Below are 14,603 nucleotides of genomic sequence, written 5' to 3'. Positions count from 1 at the left end.
AAGCTCTGAGACACTTAGCGAGCACAGGAACGTGTATCGACGGATTAGAGGCCATAGGAGGGGGGTGTTCACTGCAGTTGACAAAAATAGTGTCTCTATTAATGTGTAAGTGAAGTGCGACAGTGAAGATACCTGGTCGCATATTACAGTTGTAGCTGAAACCAAGTTAATTGCTGGATATTTTTATCGGTCATCACATTCCGCTGTGACAGTTCTAGAGCCATTCAACGAAAGTCACATCATGCAATACTAGTTGAAGGCGACTTTAATCTACCAAGTATAGACTGAAGTGTCTTGTAGCTACAAATAAGCCGGATCTTTTAGACAATGTCAGAACAGAAGCGGGGGTTAGTGGTCGTGATGTCATTATAGCAACTATGGTTACGAAACTGAATAAATCAGTCAAGAAGGTTAGAAGGATGTTCGGCTGGATAGAGCAGATAAGCAGTTGTTAGCATACCCCTTAGATAGTGAATTGACGTTACTCAGTTACAGTAATATAGACCCACAGAGTGATTATGGGCTAAGTTCTAGCCGATTGTAAATCGTGGTCTGGAGACTTACGTGCCTACTAAGTGGATGAAGGATGGGAAAGATCTACAGTAGTGTAATAACGAAATTCGGAAGGTGCTGAGGAATCGGAGGCTGTTGCACTCTCCGTTAAGATCTCTACGCGAAGCAAACAACAACTACCACCATCATACCTTAGAAAAGATCTGGCAGAGAACTCGAGAAAATTCTCGTCCTATGTAAAATCGCTAAGCTGGTCTAAGGCTTCCATTCAGTCCTTTTTTGACCAATCTGGTGCGGCAGTTGAAGATAGCAAACGAAAGCCGAAGTTTTAAATTTCACGTGCAAGAAGTCGTTCATTCCGGAGAATCATACAAACATACCTTCATTTGACCTTCGGACAGACTCCCGTATGAAAGACATAGTAATAAGTATCCCTAGCATAGAGGCACAACTGATGATTTGAAAGCAAATAAGTCATCAGATCCGGATGGAATCCCAATTTGGTTTTACAAAAAGTACTCTACGGAATTGGCCCCTTCCCTAGCTTGAATTTATCGCCAATCTCTCGCCCAGCACAAAGTCCCAACTGCCTGCAAAAAAGCGCAGCTGACTCCTGTATATAAGAGGATAAAAGAACGGACTCGCAAAATTACAGACCAGTATTCCTAACTTCGGTTTGCTGCAAAATTCTTGAACATATTCTCAGTTCCAATACAATAAATATTCCGGAGACTGAGAAGTTTATGTCCACGAATCAGCATGGTTTTATAAATCATCGCACGTGCGAAACTCAGCCTGCACTTTTCTGACATGATAGACTGCGAACTACGGATGAAGTGAACAGGTAGATTCCTTATTTCTATATTTACGGAAAGCCTTTGACACTGTACCACATTGCAGACTGTCCACGAAGGTTCGAGCATATGGAATAAGTTCACAAACATGTGCGTGGCTGGAACACCCAGTATTTTGTCAAGATTTTAAACATGGCTGCAACAGCAACTGTTGAAATTCTTCACGATAAAGGATGACAGCCAAAAACAGTTGCAGGATAAAAATTTATTAAAATTCTTGACCAATGTTTCGGTACACTTATTTATACCTTCATCAGAAGTAAAAAATCTAAAATTACATCATGCAATGGAGATTAATAAAGCAATTGTGCCAAAGGCATCGTCAATAATTGAGACATCTTCTCCATTTGTACAACATGACTATGGGCACAGGGTCAAAGCGAACAGTTTAGCACCATTACTTCGCCTATGAACTTCTGATGAAGGTATATTTATATGTACCGAAACCTTGGTCAAGAATTTTAATAAATTTTTATCCTGCAACTGTTTTTGGCTGTTATCCTTTATCGTCCAGTATTTTGTTCTTGAGGCGAGTGTTCATTAGAGATAAGAGTATCATCAGGAGTGCCGCAGGGATGTGTGATAGGACCGCTGTTGTTCTCTATATACATAAATGATTTGGCGGACGGGATGGGCAGCAACCTGTGGTTGTTTGCTGATGATGCTATGGTGCACGGTAAGGCGTAGAATTTGAGTAACTGACGAAAGATAAAAGATGACTTGGACAAAATTTCTAGTTCGTGTGATGAATGACAGATAGCTCTAAACATGGAAAAATGTAAGCCAATGCGGATGAGTAGGAAAAACCTACCGGATACAGCATTATTAGTGTACTGCTTCAAACAGTCACGACGTTTCAATATCTGGGTGAAAAGCCGCAAAAGCGTTATGAAAAGGTAGGAGCGTGTGGAGACTGTAGTAGAAAAGACGAATGGTCGACTTTGATTTATTGGGAGAGTTCTAGAAGTGTGTTTCATCTGTAAAGGAGATCGCATACAGGACGCTTATAGGACATATTCTTGAATATTGCTCGAGTGTTTGGGTGCCGTACCAGGTCGGATTGAAGGAGTACATCGAAGCAATTCAGAGGCGGGCTTCTAGATTTGTTACCGGTTAGTTCGAACGATACATAAATGTTACGGAGATGCTCGGGAACTCAACCTGTAATCCCTGGAGGGAAGGTGATGTTCTTTTCGAGGGACACTATTGAGAAAATTGGTAGAACCAGCACTTGAATCTGACTGCCGAATGCTTCTACACCCGCCAAGATACATTGCGCGTAAGGAACACGAAGATAAGATATGAGAAACTAGGGCGCATGCGGAGGCATATAGATAGTCGTTTTCCCTTCTCTCCGTTTGTGAGTGTAACGGGACAGGAAATGATTTTACACAGAGTACGCGAAGGAATTTGCCCTTCTTCTTGCAGCGGTGTACTGTAAGTCTCTAGAAAAGCGTAGCGTTCCAAAGAATTGGAAAAGGGCACAGGTCATCCCCGTTTTCAAGAAGGGACGTCGAACAGATGTGCAGAACTATAGATCTATATCTCAAACGTCGATCAGTTGTAGAATTTTGGAACACGTATTATGTTCGAGTATAATGACTTTTCTGGAGACTAGAAATCTACTCTGTAGGAATCAGCATGGGTTTCGAAAAAGACGATCGTGCGAAGCCCAGCTCGCGCTATTCGTCCACGAGACTCAGAGGGCCATAGCCACGGTTCCCGGGTAGATGACGTGTCTCTTGACTTCCGCAAGGCGTTCAATACAGTTCCCCACAGTCGTTTAATGAACAAAGTAAGAGCATATGGACTATCAGACCAATTGTATGATTGAATTGAAGAGTTCCTAGATAACAGAACACAGCACGTCATTCTCAGTGGGAGAGAAGTCTTCCTAAGTAAGAGTGATTTCAGGTGTGTCGCAGGGGAGTGTCGTAGGACCATTGCTATTCACAATATACATAAATGACCTTGTGGATAGCATCGGAGCTTCACTGAGGCTTTTTGCGGATGATGCTGTAGTATATCGAGAGGTTGTAACAATGGAAAATTGTACTGAAATGCAGGAGGATCTGCAACGAATTGACGCATGGTGCAAGGCACGGCAATTGAATCTCAATGTAGACAAGTGTAATGTGCTGCGAATACATAGAAAGAAAGATCCTTTATCATTTAGCTACAATGTAGCAGGTCAGCAACTGGAAGCAGTTAATTCCGTAAATTATCTGGGAGTAGGCATTAGGAGTGATTTAAAATGGAATGATCATATAAAGTTGATCGTCGGTAAAGCAGATTCATTGGAAGAATCCTAAGGAAATGCAATCCGACAACAAAGGAAGTAGGTTACAGTACATTTGTTCGCCCACTGCTTGAATATTGCTCACCAGTGTGGGATCCGTACGATATAGAGAAGATCCAACGGAGAGCAGCGCGCTTCGTTACAGGATCATTTAGTAATCGCGAGAGCGTTACGGAGATGATAGATAAACAGTGGAAGACTTTGCAGGAGAGACGCTCAGTAGCTCGGTACAGGCTTTGTTGAAGTTTCGAGAACATACCTTCAGCGAGGAGTCAAGTAGTATATTGCCACACACCGTCAGGTGGCTTGCGGAGTATGGATGTAGATGTAGAATAATAATGGTACAAGGTACCCTTCGCCACGCACTGTACAGTCGCTTGCAGAGTACCGATGTAGGTTTAGAATGAATTCGAAGTCAGTTCGTTCACTAGGAAAATACGAATAGTAGAGAGACGGAGAGAGAGAGGAAGGGAGGGAGAAGTCTATCGCGGTGATTTGTTAAGGGAACTGTGATAAATACTACAACGATTTGATGAAATATACTGGTGGTAATCAATGGACATCGACGCGGTTGGTAATACAAAAAATACGCTTCTGGCCTGTGAGTACTGTAGAGACGGGTTGGTAGTGAGAGTAATGACATAGTTTCATTTTTATTTTCTGTTCGTAAGGTGGAAACCAAATATCGATTAACTGCTATATTTTAAAACTTGTTTCTCAGTTGTTTAATTTTTGTTAATTTTTCGTATCCTTTGTTTCTAAAGTGTTCCTAGCTAAACACTGTGAAATATGTTTGACAGAACAGTCCACATGTGTACTGCCAGTTCCCGGTGTCTAAAGGGCACGATATTTCGGGGAGAAACGCCATCGCCATCTATAGGTGCGCTGACAAACTGACCTGAGGGCATGCGGGTGGTTTATATCCCTTCATCCCGCGTCACCGAAGGGCCGGTCCGTTGTGCCGTAATGTAGTGTCCAGTGCACATCTAAAATCGGAGTTTCACATATGGAGTGTTCTTTCCACAAAGAAAGAAGCCAAAGAATCAATTTATGAAATATCTTTAATCATGTAATTCCTGGATTTTAGTGTGTTTCAGAATTCGAAGTAATGGGTGGTAAACGGGTTTAACAAATGCAACAATGAGTAGGTCGCAAACAAAATAGCGCAGTCTGGAAGAGGCTGGTGAGCGGCGTGCGGTGTTGCAGCTGGTGTGCGTGTCGGTGATGGCGGTGGCGGTGGGCCTGCACCGCAGCCTGGACCACTACCGCGCTGCCCTCTACCCCTACTCGACGCTTATTCCCGTCGTGGCGACGGTTGCCGCCGGATTGGACATGCTGGCCGCCACCGCTGCACACATCACGCTGCTGCGGCGTCGCCCCATGCCGCTCTGCTACGTGAGTACCTTTTTTACTTGTTATTTCATCCCACTCGCCCATTATGGGCGTGGGTGGCTGCCAGCGGTGCACTACTCCACTCTTCAGCCAAGAGGACTCATAAAAATATAGAAAAGACGCGAAAAAATTTATGAGGAATGTTTTCCGATTTTAAATTAAAAATATAAAAGATGAACGGCTAAAAGGATGAACAATATAGATAATTTAAAAACCTCAATCGCAACCTGGTGATAGTCTTCTACGAAAAAGTACTGAAACACTGCGCTTCCACATAAAATCTCAAGGACCCGCATTGTGTGAGAAGTATCGTGTGAGGAGAGAATATGTTCTACAGGGCTGAGGGCTGGGGTGAAAAGATAGGGTCTGTTAGGTAGAAAAACTGTGGAGATGATAGGCAGAAGTACAGGTGGATTATGGGAATATAGACTGTGGGAAAGACAGAGGATGAGGAGTCACTTGGCGTGTGGGTAGTGTGTTGGTTACAAGAGGAAAGTTATGGGGATCGACAGAGAGGAAAAAGGAGAGAGGAGGCCTGCTGTGGAGTGGCATAGGTGAGAAAGCGTTGAAGTTGGTAGCTGCAAAAATATTGGGGCGGATCTCACTGTCTGGGAGAGGGATTTGGTTGAAGTTGCTTTCAGATAGGATATGGAGAGTGTGTAGGTGTTAGGAGGAGGGATGCGTTTGTGAAGACATAGCAGCCTACCAGGATTGGTGTTCAGAAGGGAGAGAATGGGGTTATTGGAATCAAGTTTGCAAAATGTATAGGAGATGTGGACAAGTTCAATGTGGATGAGGCGAGGTGGAAATGTGATGAGATGGTAGAGGATTAATGTGGGGAAGTCAGACAGATGCAGAAAGCGAGACAGAGTGCATGGTGTTCCAAGATTTGGAGGGACTTACAGAACTTTGATGGTGCAGAGATTCAAGCAACATTTGTATAGCAGAGGATGGGTCAGATCAGGGCTTTGTAGGTGTGGAGAACATTGAAGGAGTGTAATCCCCAAGTTCGGCCTGTTAGTAGTTTTAGTAGTTTCAGTCTATTGCGGGCTTTCTGTTGGGTGGTTAGTAGATGAGGTTTCCACATTATTTACCCGATGAAGGTTAGTTCAAGATATTTTAGTGTGTTAGTTAAATGGATATGGCAGTCGTATATGTCAAGGTATAAGGCACACAGACGGAAGGTGTGGGTGTTTGTCCTATATTTATTGCCTGTGGTTTAGAGGGGTTGATCTTCAGGAGCAATGAGTTATACCATGAGGTAAACTGATTGAGGTGAATTTGGAGGGATCACTGGGATTTCTGGAGTGTAGGTTAGAGGGTGAGGAATGCCGTGTCATCAGCATACTGAAGGAGGTGGACTGGTGGAGGGTGGTTTGAGCATATCAGCAGTATAGAGGAGGTAAAGGAGAGGGCAGAGAACGGATCATTGGGGCACTCCTGCAGTAAGATAGAAGGCACAATGATTGGTAGTGTTAACAGCGAAAAAGAATGGGCGATTAGATAGGAAGGATCCAATAAGGCGGACATGGTTAATTAGAAGTGCGTATGTCTGGAGTTTGAAAAGGAAAACGGAATGCCATACATGACCGTAGGAGGAAAAATAGCAGATTTATGGGAGTCGAGTCGGTGTGACAGGAGATGGGCGAAGTGAAGAAGCTGGTCATCAGAAGAGAAACGGGGACGAAAGCGACATTGGTTAATGGGAAAAGATGGTGTTGGTTCAAGTGTTGATGGATACGACAGGAGAGGATGGATTCGATGACCTTGCTGAACATTGAGGTGTGGAAGTTGGGGCGGTAGGACGGTAGAATGAAATATCAGTAGGAGGTTTGTGCTGTCTGAGGAAGAGCAGGAATCTGGAGGTTTCTCACAGCTCAGGGTAACCTGTGGAGAAGTTAGTGGTATAAAGGGTTGCAAGGGTGGCTAGAAAGGAGAGTGGACATTCTTTAAGGTGTCAAGAGGCAATGCGGTTGTTACCAGAGGATGCGTTGCGTTTTCTGTGAAGTACTTGTTTTATGTCGAGTGTTGTAACTGGGGTATTTAACTCTGTTTGTGCTATGTTGTCAAGTATTGGAAACTCGGAGCCAGGGATAGGACTGCAGTGTTAGTACGTTCGTGGCTGGTAGGGTACACGTGGTCGCAGGCGTGTCGGAATAAGTAGGCAATTACCCGCTCCCTACTATCGTTCTGAATTACTTCAGACCTGCAGACAGGCAACTCAGTGAACAGATCTCCACGCTGGGTTACTGTCATTGCTACTTCAATCAGTTGCACGCATTTTCTCTTCCACCCGTATTGACGCTTCCCGCTTCACAAATTGTGCAATATTGAGTATCTGTAGTGTGAGTTAAAAACCTGTAGTTTTCTCTCATTCGTCTTCCAAAACCCTGGAATTATTTACATATAGAAACTATCATTCCGACGGATCTATACGTGCACCATCATCACACAGATATCTGTGCGTCACCGCGCTCTCCTTAACATCTTCCGGCGTATCTCGGGACTTACGCTTCGAAAGACTTCTTCGAAACTTTTGCGCAATCCTTCATTTAGTCTCGTACCAATGCTGAGGCAGATGGGACTTCATTATTCTCCGTAATGATCTGTCTGACATGGCATGATTTGGGTGTCTTTGTGGTCATTTCAAAAGGGCTGTAGATGTTGCTGAATAACGCCCATTCCAGATGCCTCGAGGTCGTTCATTGAGGAATTCACGCACCTGAATACCAAAGTGTGCCGCATCTCTTTCCCTCTGTAACCACCCACGGCCCATGATTCTCTTGTTTTCTACTGAGGTATTAACCACGTTCGGAACATGTTAAAATTAGAATTTCCATACACATATCCAACTCAATGGGAACTGTCATGGCCTCCTGGCGCATATCATTAAATGAGGTGCGTTACTTTCCAGTTACGACACACAACGGAGATTTTCCTTAGACCAGAAAACTACGCTCCTCCTGTGTCAACTACAGTATATCGCACTTTCGGCTAAAAATAACACTCTTGAGTGAGACATGGCATTTGAAATTCTGCCAACAAAATACGGCAAGCTGTAACTCGCTATTCCATGTCGATGTCAGATAATTCATTCACAAATATCGCTCTAAATTCTTCCATTTTCAAATCTTTTTTAATATGGTCATCCATTGTTGACCAAGGCACTTGTCGTTCAGCTGGTCATTTGCCAATCGATACCAGTAAGAGAACTATTTATTTCTTCAATTGTTCAAATTCCAGAGCGGCATATGGACTTCTCAGGTATTCTGTACATTGTGAAACGTCCCCTTAGAAAAATTAGTGAATTACTGTGCTGGTAAACCCCTTACGTTATTTGATTTTCAAACAGCTGAGCAAAACTGAACTTACTCAGACGTTGCTCTCTTTACTTATTCTGATCATCGCTACACTGACACACAATATTTTTGGCGCAACGCAGTCTGACTTTCAAAAATCCCTGCAAAAGAATGGCTCTGACTAACAATAACGTATACCTTTCATGAATCACTTACCTCACAAAAATCTTCATTACTCGAACTACTGCAATAGAGCGAGCGCCAATACTGCCAGCTAAATAAAAGATTCTAACTACTGAAGTCACTAAATACTGATAGGCATAGTTAGCAAATGAAGGATTTTGATAGAGAACAAACAATATATTTACCTTAATAGTGTTCAAAAGTCATTATATATATCAGTTCACGACATCCAGTCATACAAATTTACTGTCTCTGATGGACACACATCCAGATCATCCGCTCTCAAAACTCCGCCATCTCTCTCCCCACATCCACCACTGCTGGCGGCTCACCTCCAACTGCGCAACGTTACGCGCTGTTAGCAGCCAGCTGCCCAACACTACAATAGCGACTAATTCAACAATGCCCACCAGCCACAGACTGCACACAGCACAGCCAGTGATTTTCATACAGAGTGCTAGGTGACGTTACCAATACAAAAACCTAAACAGCCTACTTACAATTGTGGCTGCTTTGGGCCCTGGGAAGGCCCATGAAGAACAGGACATGCCCTAGGTTACCGACAGGATGTTGCTGCCGACGTGGCTGCTCCGTGTACTAAATTTTGCACTCTGTATACCCCAGATCATGTATTTTTTTCGTTATGCTGTGTAGGCACAATATATAAATTTTCCTTCTTTATTATGCTTCCAATTGTTATTATGTTAATGGCCACCAACCCATTAAAGTAACACTGTTACGGAGTTGTATTTGTCAAGGAAGTAATGTTACAGACCAGATCATAGTAAATTGACACTGTTCATGAGCCGTACCAATTACGAAAATATACCCTGTAAACTCCACCCTCTTATACTGTAACAGGGTAGGATTCACCTAAAGCGGGTCCTCACCATTCATCTCGTTTTCAAGCATCAATGAGAATGAGTTTATGTTACAGTTTTCTGCTTCCTCTTAACATCTGCACTATGTGATCAAAAGCATCCGGACACCCCCCCCCCCCCAAAAAAAACCATACGTTTGTCATATTAGGTGCATTGTGCTGCCACCTACTGCCAGGTATTCCATATCAGCCGGCCGGTGTGGCCGAGCGGTTCTAGGCGCTTCAGTCTGGAACCGCGCGACCGCTACGGTCGCAGGTTCGAATCCTGCCTCGCGCATGGATGTGTGTGCTGTACTTAGGTTAGTTAGTTTAAGTAGTTCTAAGTTCTAGGGGACTGATGACCTCAGATGTTAAGTCCCATAGTGCACAGAGCCATTTGAACCATTTTGAACTCCATATCAGCGAGCTCAGTAGTCATTAGACAGCGTGAGAGATCAGAGTGGGCGCTCCGCAAACTCACGGACTTAGAACGTGGTTAGGTAATTGGCTGTCGCTTGTGTCATACCTCTGTACGCGAGATTTCCACACTCCTAAACATCCCTAGATCCACTGTATCCGAAGTGATAGTGAAGTGGAAACGTGAAGGGACACGTGCAGCACAAAAACGTACAGGGCGACCTCGTCTGTTGACTGACAAACCGCCGACAGTTGAAGAGGGTCGTAACGTGTAATAGGCAGACATCTAACCAGACAATCACACAGGAATTACAAACTGCATCAGGATCCACTGCACGTACTATGAAAGTTAGGCGGAAGGTGAGAAAACTTGGATTTCATGATCAAGCGGCTGCTCATAAGCCCACATCACGCCGGTAAATGTCAAACGACGCCTCGCTTGGTGTAAGGAGCGTAAACATTGGACGATTGAGTAGTGGAAAAACGTTGTGTGGAGTGACGAATCACGGTACACAATGTAGCGATCCGATGGCAGGGTATAGGTATGGCGAATGCCCGGTGAACATCATCTGTCAGCATGTGTAGTGCCAAAAGTAAATTTCGGAGGCGGTGGTGCTGTGGTGTGGTCGTGTTTTTCATGGATTGGACTTACACCCATTGTTGTTTTGCGTGGCGCCATCTCAGCAAAGGCCTACATTCTTGTTTTAAGCACCTTCTTTCTTCCCACTGTTGAAGAGCAATTCAGGGATGGCGATTTCATCTTTCAACATGATCGAGCACCTGTTCATAATGCACGGCCTGTGGCAGTAAATTTCGGAGGCGGTGGTGCTGTGGTGTGGTCGTGTTTTTCGTGGATTGGACTTACACCCATTGTTGTTTTGCGTGGCGCCATCTCAGCAAAGGCCTACATTCTTGTTTTAAGCACCTTCTTGCTTCCCACTGTTGAAGAGCAATTCGGGGATGGCGATTTCATCTTTCAGCACGCTCGAGCACCTGTTCATAATGCACGGCCTGTGGCAGAGTGGCTACACGACAATAACATCCCTGTAATGGACTGACCTGAATCCCGCTAACACCTTTGGGATGTTTTGGAACGCTGACTTCGTCCAGGCCTCATCGACAGACATCGATACTTCTGCTCAGTGCAGCATTCCGTGAAGAATGGGCTGCCATTCCCCAAGAAACCTTTCAGCACCTGATTGATCGTACGACTGCAAGTGTGGAAGTTGTCATCAAGCCTCAAGGTGGGCCAACACCATATTAAATTCCAGCATTACCGATGGAGGGCGCCACGAGCTTGTAAGTCATTTTCAGCCAGGTGTCCGGATACTTTTGATCACATAGAGTAGGTAATCTTTAACAAACGAATAACATTCGTGTTTTGGTCACCTTAACAGATAGCCTGAGTTCTCTCTTGCAACCTTTCACATGAATACAGCTCAGTGCAGTTTTGGTGTCATTCGCACGCCTACAATGTGCGAGTATTCATTCCTTCAGAACGCAACATTATATTCCACTGTATAATCTACCCGTTGTGTTGTACCTGATCAAATGTATCCGCACACCCCTATGTAATGTGATATAGAGTACTAGATGTCACGAAAGGTGGACTCGTCTAATATACTAGGAAGCGGGAAAGAGGAGTATGCAGCAGAACGGGTCGGTAAGTAGGGCTCACTGTCTTCAAACATGGACCGGTCACTAGATGTCACTTGAGTAACGAATCCATCAGGGACAATTCGACTGTTGATGATGTAGTTGTGCAGTGGAAACGCGAAGGAACAGCTACAGCTAAAGCAAGACCAGGAAGATCTCATCAACTGATGGACAGGGACCGTCAGTGTCGCGGAGGATGGTCGTAAAAATCGCATGAAATCAACAGAAGTATTCAATTGTGCATCCCAGAGTGCTACCAGTAGCCCAGCTAGCACAATGTTGGTGCGTAGGAGTTAAAAAGAATGGGGTGAATGGTCGAATACCTGCTTATAAGTCACGTATTTCTGAAGTTAGTGCTAAGCGGCGCCAGAGGTGACGTAAAGAGCGACGCCAATGAACAATGAATGTGTGTAAACGAATTATATACCTACCGGTGGCAATCAGAGAAAAGGGTTTGGGTTTGGCGAATGTTCGAGAACATTATCTGTCATCATGTGTATTGCCAACAGTGAAGTACGGAGAAGATGCTGTTGGGGTTTTGGGGTGTTATTCGTGGCTAGGTTGTGGTCCCCTTATTGGGCTTAAGAAAACGCTAAATGTGGAAGGATATGGAAACATTTTACAGCGTTGTGTACAGGAAAGAAACAGTCGGGAGACGATGATTGTTTGCATCAGCGTGACAGTGCACCCTGTCATCAAGTAACATCCTTAAGGTCTTGGTTTTTGGACAACAACGTTATACATAGAAAGAAGGATCCTTTATTGTATGATTATATGATAGCGGACAAACACTGGTAGCAGTTACTTCTGTAAAATATCTGGGAGTATGCGTGCAGAACGATTTGACGTGGAATGATCATATAAAATTAATTGTTGGTAAGGCGGGTACCAGGTTGAGATTCATTGGGAGAGTGCTTAGAAAATGTAGTCCATCAACAAAGGAGGTGGCTTACAAAACACTCGTTCGACCTATACTTGAGTATTGCTCATCAGTGTGGGATCCGTACCAGATCGGTCTGACGGAGGAGATAGAGAAGATCCAAAGAAGAGCGGCGCGTTTCGTCACAGGGTTATTTGGTAACCGTGATAGCGTTACGGAGATGTTTAATAAACTCAAGTGGCAGACTCTGCAAGAGAGGCGCTCTGCATCGCGGTGTAGCTTGCTCGCCAGGTTTCGAGAGGGTGCGTTTCTGGATGAGGTATCGAATATATTGCTTCCCCCTACTTATACCTCCCGAGGAGATCACGAATGTAAAATTAGAGAGATTAGAGCGCGCACGGAGGCTTTCAGACAGTCGTTCTTCCCGCAAATCATACGCGACTGGAACAGGAAAGGGAGGTAATGACAGTGGCACGTAAAGTGCCCTCCGCCACACACCGTTGGGTGGCTTGCGGAGTATAAATGTAGATGTAGATGTAGAAATGAATTGTTCCGCTCGGATTTCAGACCTGAACTCAACGGAACAAGTTTGGGATGAGGTAGAAGTCGACTCCGCTTCAGAGCCCAGCGTCCAACATAGCTGCTTTCTCTAGTTTCGGCTAGTGAGGAAGAACGGGGTGCCGTACTTCCACAGACGTTGAGACACCTCACTGAAAGAGTTCGCAGCAAAGCTCAGAGAGAGCAGACGTGCACCTTAATGTCACTAATTGGTGTCTCCACAGATTTTCATACTTCACTGAAAATGTCATCATAACAGTTCAAGCTGTCGTAATGGCAAAGGGAGGACACATCCATGTTAATGTCCACTAATATTTCTGTAGACATGGTTGATCAGATGGAGTGTTGCAACACATCACATATTATTGTACAGTGCTATAAATTAATATGAGAGAGCTTTAAACTGCTCCAAGAATCGCGAACAGCTTTCGATGTCAACTGAAAAGTTACAGTTTCAGTGATGGCATTTGCACAGAATTAGTGCATGGGGCTACTAGCGGAACGCGATCTTTGCATTTGACTTTGGAATGGATTCAAAAAAACTTCCTCTCAACCCCCTTACTGCCTTCTGAGTACTAAATCTGGTCACTAGACCCGGTTAGCCGGCCCATGTGACCGAGCGGTTCTAAGCGCTTTAGTCTGGAACACGCTGCTGCTACGGTCGCAGGTTCGAATCCTGCCTCGGGCATGGATGTGTGTGAAGTCCTTAGGTTAGGTAGGTTTAAGTAGTTCTAAGTCTAGGGGACTGATGACCTCAGATGTTAAGTCCCATAGTGCTTAGAGCCATTTGAACCATTTAGACCCGGTTAATCAGCAAATAACTGGGAGTTCCGAGTAGCGTCCTCCCTCTGGATATATCAGGTACTAACTTAGACGAAAGACTGATACTGTTAAGATTTGAAACCAACATCTAAAAATAAGATACGTGACGCAGGGCAAAAAGTGGTCATCACACACTATGCGAAGTGGAGTCGACAGTTTCAGGATTGCTCATTTACAGTTTAAATCAAGCACCCATGTAGCAATACAGTTAACGCATTTTTCCGAAATTTCTTCTGTGAATGCGGTAGGTATTGTTTTTAAATTTTCTCAGGTGAAAAGATAACAAACAGTTACAGCCACTGTGCCGACTGTTCTTTGTTTTTACAAACGACAGATTTACAGTTATACAGTGAATACCTGTTTTACTTGCATTGTGAGTCATTTAGTTCACCGCTTCTACGGGAGTAGAAAAGAGTGTATCAATTTGGCAAAAAGCGTCAAGTTTTCTGAAAATTCTTCAACAATGCATGTGAAAAGTTTTATTATGCTTTTACAACAAATTACGTCTTTTTCTATGCATAATGTCCAGTATTTATACAAAATAACCATTTATGTTGTAGAATTTTTATTTAATCCAGTACAGACACCTGAAAAATATCAGGATAAGAAGCATAAATTAGAAAACGTTGGTTATGCAATAAGCTCGTCTAATGAATTAGACATTAACATTCTGCCATCTCAAAATATTCGTCATCATGTTTTAGATCCCCCCCCCCATGAAAAATGGACCTTGCCGTTGGTGGGGAGGCTTGCGTGCCTCAGCGATACAGATAGCCGTACCGTAGGTGCAACCACAACGGAGGGGTATCTGTTGAGAGGCCAGACAAACGTGTGGTTCCTGAAGAGAGGCAGCAGCCTTTTCAGTAGTTGC

The sequence above is a fragment of the Schistocerca piceifrons genome, chromosome 1 (assembly GCF_021461385.2).
Source record: "Schistocerca piceifrons isolate TAMUIC-IGC-003096 chromosome 1, iqSchPice1.1, whole genome shotgun sequence".
NCBI lineage: Eukaryota > Metazoa > Arthropoda > Insecta > Orthoptera > Acrididae > Schistocerca > Schistocerca piceifrons.
This window is presented reverse-complemented; position numbering follows the sequence as displayed.